We start from the raw sequence: 15,950 nt of genomic DNA, 5'->3' as shown, positions 1-15,950 counted from the left end.
ATTAATTATAATCCACATAATAATTCACATTTCCTGTTGCAGCAAGATTATTATTCTGCTGTAGCTAAATGATTCAAAGTAAGACGCTACATCTGTAGAGGAGTTATTTACGGATGTGCGCGGCAGAGCGTTTCAGTGCTCTGCAATTCACGCTTTTGTTTGTGCTCTCGACGTGACCTTCGGTGCCTAATAGATTTATATTTTCCCTGAGAGGAGATGAGACGAGCTGAAATGATGGTGGATGGTGTAATGGCTGTATGACAAATAGACGGATGTGTGTGTCTGTGTATGAGAGAGAGAGAGTGTGCGTGTGTGTGTGTGAGAGTGTGTATGTGTGTGACATGGCGGGTCATTAATAGCTCAATTATAGCTCTCTGTAATATCTGTACCATTGGTTATCATTACTGTTTTAAGAGGCTATCATATTTGTTTTAGTCTGCCCAAGGCTTCTAGTAAATATTCAACCTATCCACTAGCCAGGGTAGGGGCTAAATGTCCACATTAAAGTCTATTCAGGCATCGAATTCCATATCTATGAAGAAATGTACCTGTGTGCATAAATGTGGTGTTTCTATATCCCCTGGACAAACGTAGTGCACTACATACAAGACCAAAACAAATGTTTGGAACGCCAAAGCTGTCGTCAAGGCAAAGAAGAATCTAAAATATATTTTGATTTGTTTAACACTTTTCTGGTTACTACATGATTCCATATGTGTTATTTCATAGTTTTGATGTCTTCACTATTATTTTACAATGTTGAAAATAGTAAAAATAAAGAAGAAAAAAAACTTGATTGACTAGTTGTGTTCAAACTTGTGACTGGTAGTGTACGTTTATAGGGATCTATATAATGTCAACTGTGTAACATCCCATCTTTCCACACAACAACGTCATGGCTTTTGAAAATCTTTACTTCCAAACCTGGACTTAGTCATTGTTTTCTATACGTTGTGTATGACTGACCTATCCTGCGTTACTAGGACAGCTGTCCCATGTCCTATGCCCACATATGTTCCTCTTATTTTAAATAAAATGATGTCTATCAGCATGAAGATTCAGTTAGGACAAAGACAACATACCTCCTGTCGACGTTTTACAGAATCAGTCATAAAGTATTCATCAGGAATTCGCTAGACTTGTTTCCTGTTTGCATAACAATTTAGTATGCAGATGTTGTTTTAATGTATGACGTCCACGTGAATCATTTATTTGATTGATTATGAGCCAAAATATTTCAGTTTTTTTTGAAGGCTCTGAAAATTAACAGTCCAAAAAGGATCTTTGACTGTCTCAAAGAACATCCAGATAGACAGTGCGCGATACAACACAAGACCGGTTTATTTTTTACATAATGTATATTACATTTTATTACGCACACACGCTGACACACACATGTTATTATTACGTCAGCGTTATTTAAGGAACCCATTGAAGCTGCCTAGAGGGCAAGTTTGGTGATTCAGGGTAAATTCGGTGACGCGCGATACAACACAAGACTGGTTTATTTTTTGTCTATTAAAGTTCTGTATTATGTCATATTTCATGTTTCATGTAGAACCCCAGGAATAGCAGCTGCTGCTTTTGCAACAGCTAATGGGGATCCTAATAAAATACCAAACACAAACAATTGCCTTCAACCGAAGTTTCAGTGGCCTTATGGTTTGTCCCTGAGATTGGAAGGTTGATCTTGGTGCGTCTCTGCAATAACGAGATAAATTGGGGCCAAGGCTCTGCGATAGAATAGAGTCATGTACTTGTACATCATGCTGCCTCACGCTACAGAAACAGGAGCTCCTGGTCCCATGAGCCGTTACGGCTTGCACAAGCCAACCCAGTGGGCACATATGTCAATTCAATGCCTATTCCACGTTGGTTCAATTGCATTGAAATTACGTGGGACAAATGTTGATTCAATGTGTGTGGGAAGGCTCATGCAAGGATTCTTACTTACTTACTATGCTGTACAGTACCAGTCAAAAGTTTGGACACACCTACTCATTCAAGGTTTTTTTCATATATATATTTACTATTTTCTACATTGTAGAATACTAGTGAATAAATCAAAACGATGAAATGACACAAATGGAATCATGTAGTAACCAAAAAAGTGTTAAACAAATCAAAATATATTTTATTCTTGAGATTCTTCAAAATAGCCACCCTTTTCCTTGATGACAGCATTGCACACTCTTGGCATTCTCTTAACCAGCTTCACCTGGAATGCTTTTCCAATATTCTTGAAGGAGTTCCCACATATACTGAGCACTTGTTGGCTGCTTTTCCTTCACTCTGCAGTCCATCTCATCCCAAACAAGGTCGGGTGATAGTGGGGGCCAGGTCATCTGATGCAGCACTCCATCACTCTCCTTCTTGGTCAAATAGCCCTTACACAGCCTGGAGGTGTGTTGGGTCATTGTTCTGTTGAAAAACAAGTGATAGTCCCACTAAGCGCAAACCAGATGGGATGGTGTATTGCTGCCAAATGCTGTGGTAGCCATGCTGGTTAAGTGTGTCTTGAATTCTAAATAAATCACAGACAGTGTTACCAGCTAAGCACCCCCACACCATTACACCTCCTCCATGCTTCACGGTGGGAATCACACATGGAGAGATCATCATTTCACCTACTCTGCGTCTCACAAAGACATGGCGATTGAAACCAAAAATCTCAAATTTGTACTCATCATACCAAAGGACAGATTTCCACCGGTCTAATGTCCATTGCTCGTGTTTCTGGGCCCAAGCAAGTCTCTCTTCTTATTTGTGTCCTTTAGTAGTGGTTGCGTCTGTTACTTGAGCTCCGTGAAGCATTTATTTGGGCTGCAATCTGAGGGTGGTAACTCTAATGAACTTATCTTCTGTAGCAGAGGTAACTCTGGGTCTTTCTTTCCTGTGGCGGTCCTCATGAGAGCCAGTTTCATCATAGCACTTGATGGTTTTTGTGGCTGCACTTGAAGAAACGTTCAAAGTTTTTGAAATTTTCTGTATTGACTGACATTCATGTCTTAAAGTAATGATGGACTGTTATTTCTCTTTGCTTATTTGAGCCATTCTTTCCATAATATGGACTTGGTCTTTTACCAAATAGGGCTATCTTCTGTACACCACCCCTACCTTGTCACAACACAACTGATTGGCGCAAACGCATTAAGATAGAAAGAAAAACCCCCAAATGTACTTTTAACAAGGCACACCTGTTAATTGAAATGCATTCCAGGTGACTACCTCATGCAGCTGGTTAAGAGAATGCCAAGATTGTGCAAAGCTGTCATCAAGGCAAAGGTTGGCTACTTTGAATAATCTCAAATATAAAATATATTTTCATTTGTTGAACACTTTTTTGGTTACTATATAATTCCGTATGTGTTTATTTCATAGTTTTGATGTCTTCACTATTATTCTACAATGTAGAAAATAGTGCAAATAAAGAAAAACCCTTGAATTAGCAGGTGTGTTCAAACGTTTGACTGGTACTGTATATGTAATTAGAAGGCTCGAGGGGGTGTGGTATATGGCCGATATACCACGGCTAAGGGCTGTTCTTAAGCACGGCGCAACGGAGTGCCTGGACACAACCCTTAGCCGTGATATATTGGCCATATACCACAAACCCCGAGGTGTCTTATTGCTATTATAAACTGGTTACCAAGATAATTATAGCAGTAAAAAAGATATGTTTTGTCATACCCCAGGTATAAGGTCTGATATTCCACGGCTTTCAGCCAATCAGCATTTAGGGCTCGAACCACACGCGCTGACACACACTCTATTATTACTTCTGTGTTATGAAGCTGCCCTAAGGACCTGTTTGGGGCGTCAGGTAGCCTAGTGCTTAAGAGCATTGGGCCAGTAACCGAAAGGTCGCTGGTTTGAATCCCCTCGGCAACTAGGTGAACAAAAATGTGTTAATATGCCCTTGAGCAAAGGCACTTAACTCCAATTGCTCCTGTAAGAGCATCTGCTAAAATGACTAACCTGTAAATGGTGGTTGTATCAACAGTATGTGATGGGTTCAGTCGAGGAGTGTAGCATTTCAATTGGACTCAATTGAACCTGCAATTCTCACAATGACATTAAGAAAATAGTACCCTGTCATCCATGATGGATTTGTCAGATAAACCAATACTTGGCTGAAATAACACAGAGCTGTTTAGATGCAGCAACATTGGGCTGTTTTTTGTTTTGGTCAGTGCTGTCCGGGAGCTACCCTAAAGCCTAAAGCCTAAACCCTAACCTTAACCCCTACCCTTACTCTAACCATAAACATAATCATGACCTTTAACTTACACTAACCTTAACCCTTACCCTTACTCTAACCATAAACATAATCATGACCATTAACTTACACTAACCTTAACCCTTACCCTTACTCTAACCATAAACATAATCATGACCATTAACTTACCCTAACCTTAACCCATACCCTTACTCTAACCATAAACATAATCATGACCTTTAACTTACCCTAACCTTAACCCCTACCCTTACTCTAACCATAAACATAATCATAACCATTAATTTACACTAACCTTAACCCCTACCCTTACTCTAACCATAAACATAATCATAACCATTAATTTACACTAACCTTAACCCCTACCCTTACTCTAACCATAAACATTAATTTACACTAACCTTAACCCCTACCCTTACTCTAACCATAAACATTAATTTACACTAACATTAACTCTGACCTAAACAATTTTACATTTCATCTTCAATGGGGTAGGGATGTCCCAATCATACCGGATAGCACGGACCTTTTTGTTTTGTGAATGAGGTTCTCTCTGTAGTCTTGCTGGAGGACACTCCCACTCTCAATACTCCGTGTGACAGAGAGAGAGACAGAGAGAGAGAGAGACAGAGAGAGAGAGAGAGAGAGAGAGAGAGAGAGAGAGAGAGAGAGAGAGAGAGAGAGAGAGAGAGAGAGAGAGAGAGAGAGAGAGAGAGAGAGAGAGAGAGAAGCTCACAGTATCGGCTGGCTTACAACACAGCTTTCCCCCTTGCAGCAATGTCATCTGCAGAGGGACAGGCTAATTCATTAGAGAATCAGGGCAATTTCTGCCAGTTTGATGAAGTAACATGGTTAGCTACATATGTAGGATCTTAATTTGAGCCATTTTGCTTCAGCAGAAAAATTATCCTGCAGTAACAGGAAATGTGAATTATTATGTGGATTATAAGTGATGGACATTTTTGTAGGGGTTGATACATTTTTCTTTAGGGCAAATCAAGTCTGAAATATCAAAGTGGAAATGAATTCTAAGCAACAAAAGAGTGATCAAATTAAAATCTTACATCCTACATAAACCCTACAAATTGAAAAATGTACTTGGAGCTAACTCTGCAAATAGCACTACTGGATGATTTCAAAAGTCAATCGATCAATAATGTAATAATTAATACTCTTAGCAAAAACAATTTTTAGAAACTATGAGAATAGAAAGGATCATTACTTTTTGTGAAACATCACAGTACAGCGGAGGCAGCTAAAAACTCTAAACTGGATGATCTTCAGAAATAGATGGGAAGGGCTGCATATATACAGAAAGTATTCAGACCCCTTGACTTTTTCCACATTTTGTTACTTTACAGCCTTATTCTAAAATTGATTAAATCATTTTTTTCTCACGTCAATCTACACACAATACCCCGTAATGACAAAGCAAAAACAGGTTTTTATACATTTTGCAAATTTATTAAAAATAGAAAAATTAAATATCACATTTACATAAGTATTCAGACTGTTTACTCAGTACTTTGTTGAAACACCTTTAGGCAGTGATTACAGCCTTGAGTCTTCTTGGGTATGACGCTACAAGCTTGGCACACCTGTATTTGGAGAGTTTCTCCAATTCTTCTCTGCAGATCCTCTCAAGCTCTGTCAGGTTGGATTGGGAGAGTCACTGTACAGCTATTTTCAGGTCTCTCCAGAGATGTTCGATCAGGTTCAAGTCCGGGCTCTAGCTGGGCCACTCAAGGACATTCAGAGACTTGTCCCGAAACCACTCCTGTGTTGTCTTGGGTGTGTGCTTAGGGTCATTGTCCTGTTTGAAGGTAAACATTCGCCCCAGTCTGAGATCTCTGGAGCAGATTTCTTCAAGGAAATCTCTGTAGTTTGCTCTGTTCATCTTTGCCTCGATCCTGACTAGTCTCCCAGTCCCTGCTGCTGAAAAACATCCCCACAGCATGATGTTGCCACCACCATGCTTCACTGTAGGGATGGTGCCAGGTTTCCTCCAGATGTGCCACTTGGCATTCAGGCCAAAGAGTTCAATCTTGGTTTCATCAGACCAGAGAATCTACGGAAAATTCCTTGGACCTCATGGCTTGGTTTTCGCACTGTCAACTGTGGGACCTTATATAGACAGCTCTTCTACACCTGCATTGAATTTACCACATGTCGACTCCAATCAAGTTTTAGAAACATCTCAAGGATGATCAATGGAAACAGGATGCACCTGAGCCCAATTTCGAGTCTCATAGCAAAGGGTCTGAATAGTTATGTAAATCAGGTATTTCTGTTTTTGCTTTGTCATTATGGGGTATTATGTGGAGATTTATGAAGATTTTTTTTATTTAATCCATTTTAGAATAAGGCTGTAATGTAACAAAATGTGGAAAACGTCAAGGGGTCTGAATACGTTCCGAATGCACTGTATATATACAGTATATATATATATATGTATATTATAGCATATAAACTTTTTCTCAGCTGGCACAATTTGATTGGCTGCTGTCCGATTCAAACTGTAATCTATTAAATGAAGAGTTGATGCGCTGCACACTTTTTAAAATCGCATCATTTTTAATATTTGGGCTTGGGGAGGGTATCAAGTCAGGTCGGGGAGGGTATCAAGTCAGGTTGGGGAGGGTATCAAGTCAGGTTGGGGAGGGTATCAAGTCTGGTTGGGGAGGGTATCAAGTCAGTTTGGGGAGGGTATCAAGTCAGTTTGGGGAGGGTATCAAGTCAGGTCGAGTCAAAAGGCTCAAGTCCAAGTTAAGTCACGAGTCATTGGTGTCAAAGTCGAGTTGCAAGTCATCATGTATGTGACTCGAGTCTGACTCGAGTCCAAGTCTTGTGACTCGAGTCCATCACCTCTGGAAAGTGGTGTTGGGGGACATATGGCATTGTAAAATCCATGTACACAAACAAGTGTGCGTTCAAAATTGGCAAAAACACGCACATTCTTTCCACAGAGGTGTGGGGTGAGACAGGGATGCAGCTTAAGCCACACCCTCTTCAATATATATACACTGCTCAAAAAAATAAAGGGAACACTTAAACAACACTATGTAACTCCAGGTCAATCACATTTCTGTGAAATCAAACTGTCCACTTAGGAAGCAACACTGATTGACAATACATTTCACATGCTGTTGTGCAAATGGAATAGACAAAAGGTGGAAATTATAGGCAATTAGCAAGACACCCCCAATAACGGAGTGGTTCTGCAGGTGGTGACCACAGACCCCTTCTCAGTTCCTTGCTTCCTGGCTGATGTTTTGGTCGCTTTTGAATGCTGGCGGTGCTTTCACTCTAGTGGTAGCATGAGACGGAGTCTACAACCCACACAAGTGGCTCAGGTAGTGCAGCTCATCCAGGATGGCACATCAATGCGAGCTGTGGCAAGAAGGTTTGCTGTGTCTGTCAGCGTAGTGTCCAGAGCATGGCGGCGCTACCAGGAGACAGGCCAGTACATCAGGAGACGTGGAGGAGGCCGTAGGAGGGCAACAACCCAGCAGCAGGACGGCTACCTCCGCCTTTGTACAAGGAGGATCAGGAGGAGCACTGGCAGAGCCCTGCAAAATGACCTCCAGCAGGCCACAAATGTGCATGTGTCTGCTCAAACGGTCAGAAACAGACTCCATGAGGGTGGCATGAGTTGCTTGCTCACATTGTATATAGACTTATTTTTCACTGTATTATTGACTGTATGTTTGTTTTACTCCATGTGTAACTATGTGTTGTTGTATGTGTCGAACTGCTTTGCTTTATCTTGGCCAGGTCGCAATTGTAAATGAGAACGTGTTCTCAATTTGCCTACCTGGTTAAATAAAGGTGAAATAAAAATAAAAATAAATAAATGAGGGCCCGACGTCCACAGGTGGGGGTTGTGCTTACAGCCCAACACCGTGCAGGACGTTTGGCATTTGCCAGAGAACACCAAGATTGGCAAATTCGCCACTGGCGCCCTGTGCTCTTCACAGATGAAAGCAGGTTCACACTGAGCACGTGACAGACGTGACAGAGTCTGGAGACGCCGTGGAGAACGTTCTGCTGCCTGCAACATCCTCCAGCATGACCGGTTTGGCGGTGGGTAAGTCATGGTGTGGGTTGGCATTTCTTTGGGGGGCCGCACACCCCTCCATGTGCTCGCCAGAGGTAGCCTGACTGCCATTAGGTACCGAGATGAGATCCTCAGACCCCTTGTGAGACCATATGCTGGTGCGGTTGGCCCTGGGTTCCTCCTAATGCAAGACAATGCTAGACCTCATGTGGCTGGAGTGTGTCAGCAGTTCCTGCAAGAGGAAGGCATTGATGCTATGGACTGGCCCGCCCGTTCCCCAGACCTGAATCCAATTGAGCACATCTGGGACATCATGTCTCGCTCCATCCACCAAAGCCACGTTGCACCACAGACTGTCCAGGAGTTGGCGGATGCTTTAGTCCAGGTCTGGGAGGAGATCCCTCGGAGACCATCCGCCACCTCATCAGGAGCATGCCCGGGCGTTGTAGGGAGGTCATACAGGCACGTGGAGGCCACACACACTACTGAGCCTCATTTTGACTTGTTTTAAGGACATTACATCAAAGTTGGATCAGCCTGTAGTGTGGTTTTCCACTTTAATTTTGAGTGTGACTCCAAATCCAGACCTCCATGGGTTGATAAATTTGATTTCCATTGATAATTTTTGTAAAGAAAAAAGTATTTAATAAGAATATTTCATTCATTCAGATCTAGGATGTGTTATTTTAGTGTTCCCTTTATTTTTTTGAGCAGTGTATATTATAGCATATAATTGACAAAACAATTATATAATATGAAGTTTGTCGGTTATCACAGGTTAACGCTAAACTGATAGAATCCCTTAGCCTCCCTGGCCGCCCTTGGCTGCCCTTAGCTGCCCTTAGCTGCCCTGGTCGCGCTTAGCTGCCCTGGTCGCGCTTAGCTGCCCTGGCCGCCCTTGGCTGCCCTTAGCTGCCCTTAGCTGCCCTGGCCGCCCTTGGCTGCCCTTAGCTGCCCTTAGCTGCCCTGGTCGCCCTTAGCTGCCCTGGCCGCCCTTAGCTGCCCTTTGTTGCCCTTAGCTGCTGTGGCCACCCTTGCTGCCCTTAGCTGCCCTGGCCACCCTTGCTGCCCTTAGCTGCCCTGGCCGCCCTTAGCTGCCCTTAGCTGCCCTTTGTTGCCCTGGCTGTGAGTGGTCATTATTATAATTACCTAGCCACTTCCACACTATGCTAGTGCAAAGTCAAAGTGTAATATGGCTTCTTCACAGCCATTACATAACCTCTAACTTTTCATTCATGAAATTCATTAGCGCTACGCTAATTGGGATGCTCCTTTGAGCTTGTAGCTTTCTGTGCGTTGAGCGGTGAAAAGAGCTCACTCTGATGAACAGAGCTCAACCTGACTGAAGAAGTCACAGTCCGCGAAGAAGACACGACGGGAAGGCTCTTCCCCCAATCATTCAATAGCTCACATTAACCCATGGTGCATTTCACACGGCATTGGATGGGCCGGGCGTCCTTCGTCTGTTTGGAACCTCTTGAGGTCAATCTGAGAGCAATGACAAGACAGAGAGAGAAGAGAAGGAGAGAGAGAAATAGAGAGAGAGACATTACTGCCTGAGAGAAAGAGAAAGAGAGAGAGACTACAGCCTGAGAGAGAGAGAGACTACAGCCTGAGAGAGAGACTACAGCCTGAGAGAGAGAGAGAGACCACATCCTGAGAGAGAGAGAGACTACAGCCTGAGAGAGAGACTACAGCCTGAGAGAGAGAGAGACTACAGCCTGAGTGAGAGACTACAGCCTGAGAGAGAGAGAGACTACAGCCTGAGAGAGAGACTACAGCCTGAGAGAGAGAGACCACATCCTGAGAGGGAGAGAGAGACTACAGCCTGAGAGAGAGATTACAGCCTGAGAGAGAGACTACAGCCTGAGAGAGAGACTACAGCCTGAGAGAGAGAGACCACATCCTGAGAGAGAGACTACAGCCGGAGAGAGAGAGAGACCACATCCTGAGAGAGAGAGAGACTACAGCCTGAGAGAGAGACTACAGTCTGAGAGAGAGAGACCACATCCTGAGAGAGAGAGACTTCAGCCTGAGAGAGAGAGACTACAGCCTGAGAGAGAGAGACTACAGCCTGAGAGAGAGACTACAGCCTGAGAGAGAGAGAGAGAGACTACAGCCTGAGAGAGAGACTACAGCCGGAGAGAGAGAGAGACCACATCCTGAGAGAGAGAGAGACTACAGCCTGAGAGAGAGACTACAGTCTGAGAGAGAGAGACCACATCCTGAGAGAGAGAGACTTCAGCCTGAGAGAGAGAGAGACTACAGCCTGAGAGAGAGAGACTACAGCCTGAGAGAGAGACTACAGCCTGAGAGAGAGAGAGAGAGAGACTACAGCCTGAGAGAGAGACTACAGCCTGAGAGAAAGAGAGAGAGAGAGAGACTACAGCCTGAGAGAGAGAAAGAGAGAGAGAGAGACTACAGCCTGAGAGAGAGAGAGAGAGAGAGAAAGAGAGACTACAGCCTGAGAGAGAGAAAGAGAGAGAGAGAGGGACAGTCAGAACCACTGTAGCAAGGAGAAATTAATATTTCTTCACACTCAGCAGAAGTGTCACACCATCATACAGTGTTGCTGACGATACTCATACACACACACACACACACACACACACACACACACACACACACACACACACACACACACACACACACACACACACACACACACACACACACACACACACACACACACACACACACACACACACACACACCCCTCCACTCAATTCACCCTCTCCAACTCTCTCACGTTAAGAGGAAGTGCAGAGAAACGTACAGCAACCCTTCAGGCAAATGTGAATATCATCTGTGTTTCCTCAAGCGTGAAGGAAAAACTGTATATACGTCAGTTTTCTCTCTGTCATCTCTTCCTAAAGTAGCTTAATCAATGAAAATTCATGATCTGCCAATTGGTCGATAACGATTGTTGTTGTCTCTCTTTATCCTTCTCCTCTTGATCAGCAGACACTCAGAGTGATCACCCATGACAACCGCAGAGAGAGAAAATAGTAAGTCTCGTGGTTCTGTTATTGTTGCATTATTGACATGTGAAATGGACGTGGAAATACACACACTTTCCATGTCACATGCAATTAGAGCACACACACACACACGCACACGCGCGCGCATGCACACACGCACACGCACACGCACACACACACGCACACGCACACACACACAAACACACACACACAGATTAATCATGTTATTTTTGTTGCTTATTATTTGGTATATGTGTCTTTAATATGAATCTAACTGCCTGTAGCTCAGGCCCTGAAGCATATTCTTGATACCATTTGAAAGGAAACACTTTGAAGTTTGTTGAAATGTGAAATTACAGTTTTTTACAATCTCTTTGGCACTAATTTCGGGAACCTTGATGTCGTTTTTCAAAACTCTAGACACAAAACTCCCAACCGATGATCAAAACACTTTTTCCAATTGCTTGGATACAATACACATAAAGCTAAGATCATTTGTTCATTGAACTAAAATCACCCGTTCAAAATGACACAACTTAACATCAAAGTATTACCATTTCAAAATGCAATTCACACTGTTGGATTCTGGGTTAAACTTGGAACATTGATCCTCTGGGAAGAATAAACTTGGTAAAGCTTTCAAAATGTCCGGTGAGTTTTTCACTCTGAGAATGAGAACCTAACAACACATTAAATCTGAGATGAGTGCTTATTCATTTCATTAACAACGATCTAACTATCAATTGATACAACTGATCAAAACGATAAGTAACTGTTGCATTACTCTTAATGCATAGTTTTATAGAAACTGACAAACAATATTCCATGTTAAAATCATGAAAGTTTCAAGATAACGAGATCCATTGACACCAATTACCGTGGAACATGAACCAATTGGACTACATTATCTACGGATGTAATATTTCATCATCATTCTTTATCAGACACTGTTTCTATGGTCCAATGTACCACTTTTCCAGATCATGTTTTCAGATTTGACATTACTGTACACTTACCGGCCACTTTATTAGGTACATCTATCTAGTACTGGGTAGGACCCCCTTTTGCCTCCACAACAGCCTGAATTATTCACGGTGTTGTACGTTAAGAGATGCCCTTCTGCACACCACTGTTTTAAACAGCTGTTATTTGAGCGTTTGTGGCCTTTCTGTTAGCTTGAATGAGTCTGGACATTCTCCTCTGACCTCTCATTAACAAGGTGTTTTTGCCCACAGAACTGCCACTCACTGAATGTGTTTTGTTTGTCGCACCATTCTCTGTAAACTCTAGAGACTGTAGTGCGTAAAAATCCCAGGAAGGCAGCTGTTTCTGAGATGCTGGAACCACCATGTGTGGCATCAACAATCATACCACGGTCAAAGTTGCTTAGATTACTCATCTTGCCCGTTCTAATGTTTGGTCGAACAACATCTAAAGCTCTCTACTCTATATACTCTATATATTGAGTTGCAGGCAGCCACATGATTCGCTGTTCGAAGGAGCAATCTATTTGCGTTAACATGCAGGTGTACCTAATAAAGTGGCCAGTGTATGTATGCAGGCCCTTGTAATTGCTTTTCCAATACTGCCAACTCGTTACTGATGATTGATTTCACATTGTGGTACGAGTATACTGTATAGTGAAATGAGTGGTATCCACCTACAACAACATGGCAATAACATGGAGCCGGCAGGTGATCCAGGTCACAATAGAGGTCAAGCACTGGGGGGAGGAAGACGAGGAAGACGTGGTGGTCAAAGGAATGGCAGGGGACAAGCACCCCTTCTGAGAGGTGGTCGTGGGCCTTGTTTGAGAAGTGTGGTGGGGAACGTGGTAGAGGACAAAGCCACGGACCAAGACAGCGGCAGCAACAGAAAAGAGTGTCTAATGAAATCCTAGCAATAGTTGTAGACCATGTCGTAAATCACGACAATGACTGAGGCAGCTACAATGATTCAACCAAACCTCAGAAGATCAACCTCATCATCAGAACTTTCCTCAATGAGAACCGGTAAGTCTTCAGCACTAAACATTAGGCTACTCTCAATTGTCAAATGACTGTGTACTGCATGCCAATGCATACCACAGAGTTGGTGATGTGACTAAATGTGTTCTTATTGTAATTTTCCCTGCAGAATTGAGACTAGGCCAAATAGGGGAGGCAAAGGCAAACTTCTGACTGACCAAAAAGAGCGGGCTGTGGCCAGAAAGGATATTCACCTTACAGAAATCCGTCAGCACATCTTGGACAATGACGACATGTTCAACAATGCCATAAGTTTGCCGACTATTGCACGCATGCTGAAAAGGCACCAGGTGTCTCTAAAACAGCCGTGAAAGAAATGCTGATAGAGGGAAGCAACTAGACTGAGTTCAGGTATGTTCAGTTTCAAGATGCCAGCTGTGAAAAATTCAACCCAAAATTCTACATCATTGTAGTCAGTAATTCTCTTTCCAAAATGTATTTTTAGAGAGTGATAGAGCTGGATGCTGATCGTCACAAATTCTTCTTTTTTTTGGATGAGGCAAGCTTCAACCTGGCCAAGACAAGGAGGAGAGGTCGGAATTTCATTGGCCAGCGGGCAACCATCCAAGTACCTGGACAACGTGGGGCCAACATCACCGTGTGTGCGGCTATATCGGAAGATGGTGTGGTGGGACGCAGACCTTGTATTGGATCATATAATGCAGCTCTCCTTGTAACCTTCCTTGATGAGTTAAATCAGATCTGTAGAGCTGATGGCGTGACCTACGTCATTGTGTGGGATAATGTCAGGTTCCACCATGCTCAAATGGTGCAAGCATGGTTTCAGGCCCATCCACAATTTACCACCCTGTACTTACCCTCATACTTTCCTTTCCTTAACCCGATTGAGGAATTTTTCTCCACATGGAGGTGGAAGGTATATGGTAGGCGCCCTCTCAAACAAGCCACCCTTCTCCAGGCCATGGATGATGCATGCAATGACATCACGGCAGACCAGTGTCAGGCCTGGATTCGCCCGAAGATTCTTCCCAAGATGTTTGGCTAATGAAAACATCCATTGTGATGTGGATGAGAACCTGTGGCCAAATCCACAAGACGGGTTTGATGGAAATATAGAAGTACAGTAATCAAACCTTTGTTTTGCTTTTTACAGTAAGCCAGGTGAGGAACACTACAGTTGACGTTTTACTGTATATTTTTTCTTTTTTGTAGCTAATTATTTTTGCTTTGATTCAAAGAAACCTATGTTGTGATTTTATTGTATTTCATCAATATATTTCATATTTTGTCCAATGATTCCACTGTATCTGTAGTATAGTATTCTCTCTACTAGTCCTTCTACAGTGATGTACTTACGTGTAGTAACATAATGAAACATGTATCACATATTTTGTAGTACAATATTTAATGATTGTATGAACAACTACACAGTGACACTATCGGTATTTTGTGTGTGGGTAATCTAAATTAATGTTGCTATGGTATTTCATGATACATTAGTTATTTGAACCAATGATTCTGCAAGTGCAAGGTTTCTTTAAAGATATGAATGCACAATGCAATGCTTTGAACATTGGACAGCCTGTGTTACAAGTGATGACCGTTTTGAGTTGTGTATAGAGTTTTGAAAAATGACCACAAGGTTCTGAAATTACTGCCAAAGTGATTGTAGAAAACTGTCATGTAGTAGTATATAACACAATAGATCTGGTAAAAGATTAAACGAACAAAAAAACAAGTGTTTTCTATTTTATTTTTGAGGCATCATTATTGAAATGCAAACGTAAGGTCATACATTAACATAGGAAGATGGGTGTAATTTAGATGTTAACCACAAGAAGGCAGCAGTGTGTGTTCAAAGTTTCAGACTGATACATTCAAGAATGAGAGAGTTACATAATATTCTGTCTGAAGTCTTGTAGGTGTTCCTCATGAGTTTTCCCAAATGTACCCAAGTGGCCGAATTGATCAATTGATACTTGTTCAAGTACATAACTATAGACAACATAAAACATGCTATGGTAATACAAAAATGTAAGTTTACAAACTCCCAGGAATGTTATACATGATGGATCATTAGCTTCCCTACATAAAAGGTACTAACCATCACACGTCTAGATGGCGGGTGGGTATGAAGCCAGAGACAGCAGAGGGGTCAGACTGGAGGAACCCGTTCCTATGTTTGAATGAGTGGGGGATGGAGGACTTGAAAGTAGTCTCTTTGGAGTTGGCTCCCGGAGGTCGGATGTTTCTACCACTATTGAACGCTATTGGTAACATTAAGCGCAAGAATGTGTAAATATATATAATATATAATAATAATAATATTACAACTTAAGAATACTAGTACCTATTTTATTTCACCTTTATTTTAGCATCAATACATCCATAAACATATATACTATATAGAGTACGGGGAACCCAATCACTATAATGAAATGTGTAAACCAATAGACAATAAGAAAACCACAGCCACAGCATGTCATAATCAACATAACATACACAAAGACTACACTAATACATTGTATGCCTCAGGTCTACATAATAAATATATGAATAAATCAAAGAAAAATATCTAAAATGAGTATGCAACCATTTAAACAGATGCATTTGAATTACTGATCCTAAAGTATATTCTTTTAAAAATCTTTATTCCGCGCTGAACACTTCATTGATTATGTCACTCT

This window comes from Salvelinus namaycush, chromosome 6 (genome assembly GCF_016432855.1).
Source record: "Salvelinus namaycush isolate Seneca chromosome 6, SaNama_1.0, whole genome shotgun sequence".
Classification (NCBI taxonomy): domain Eukaryota; kingdom Metazoa; phylum Chordata; class Actinopteri; order Salmoniformes; family Salmonidae; genus Salvelinus; species Salvelinus namaycush.
Note: the sequence above shows the minus strand (reverse complement) of the source record.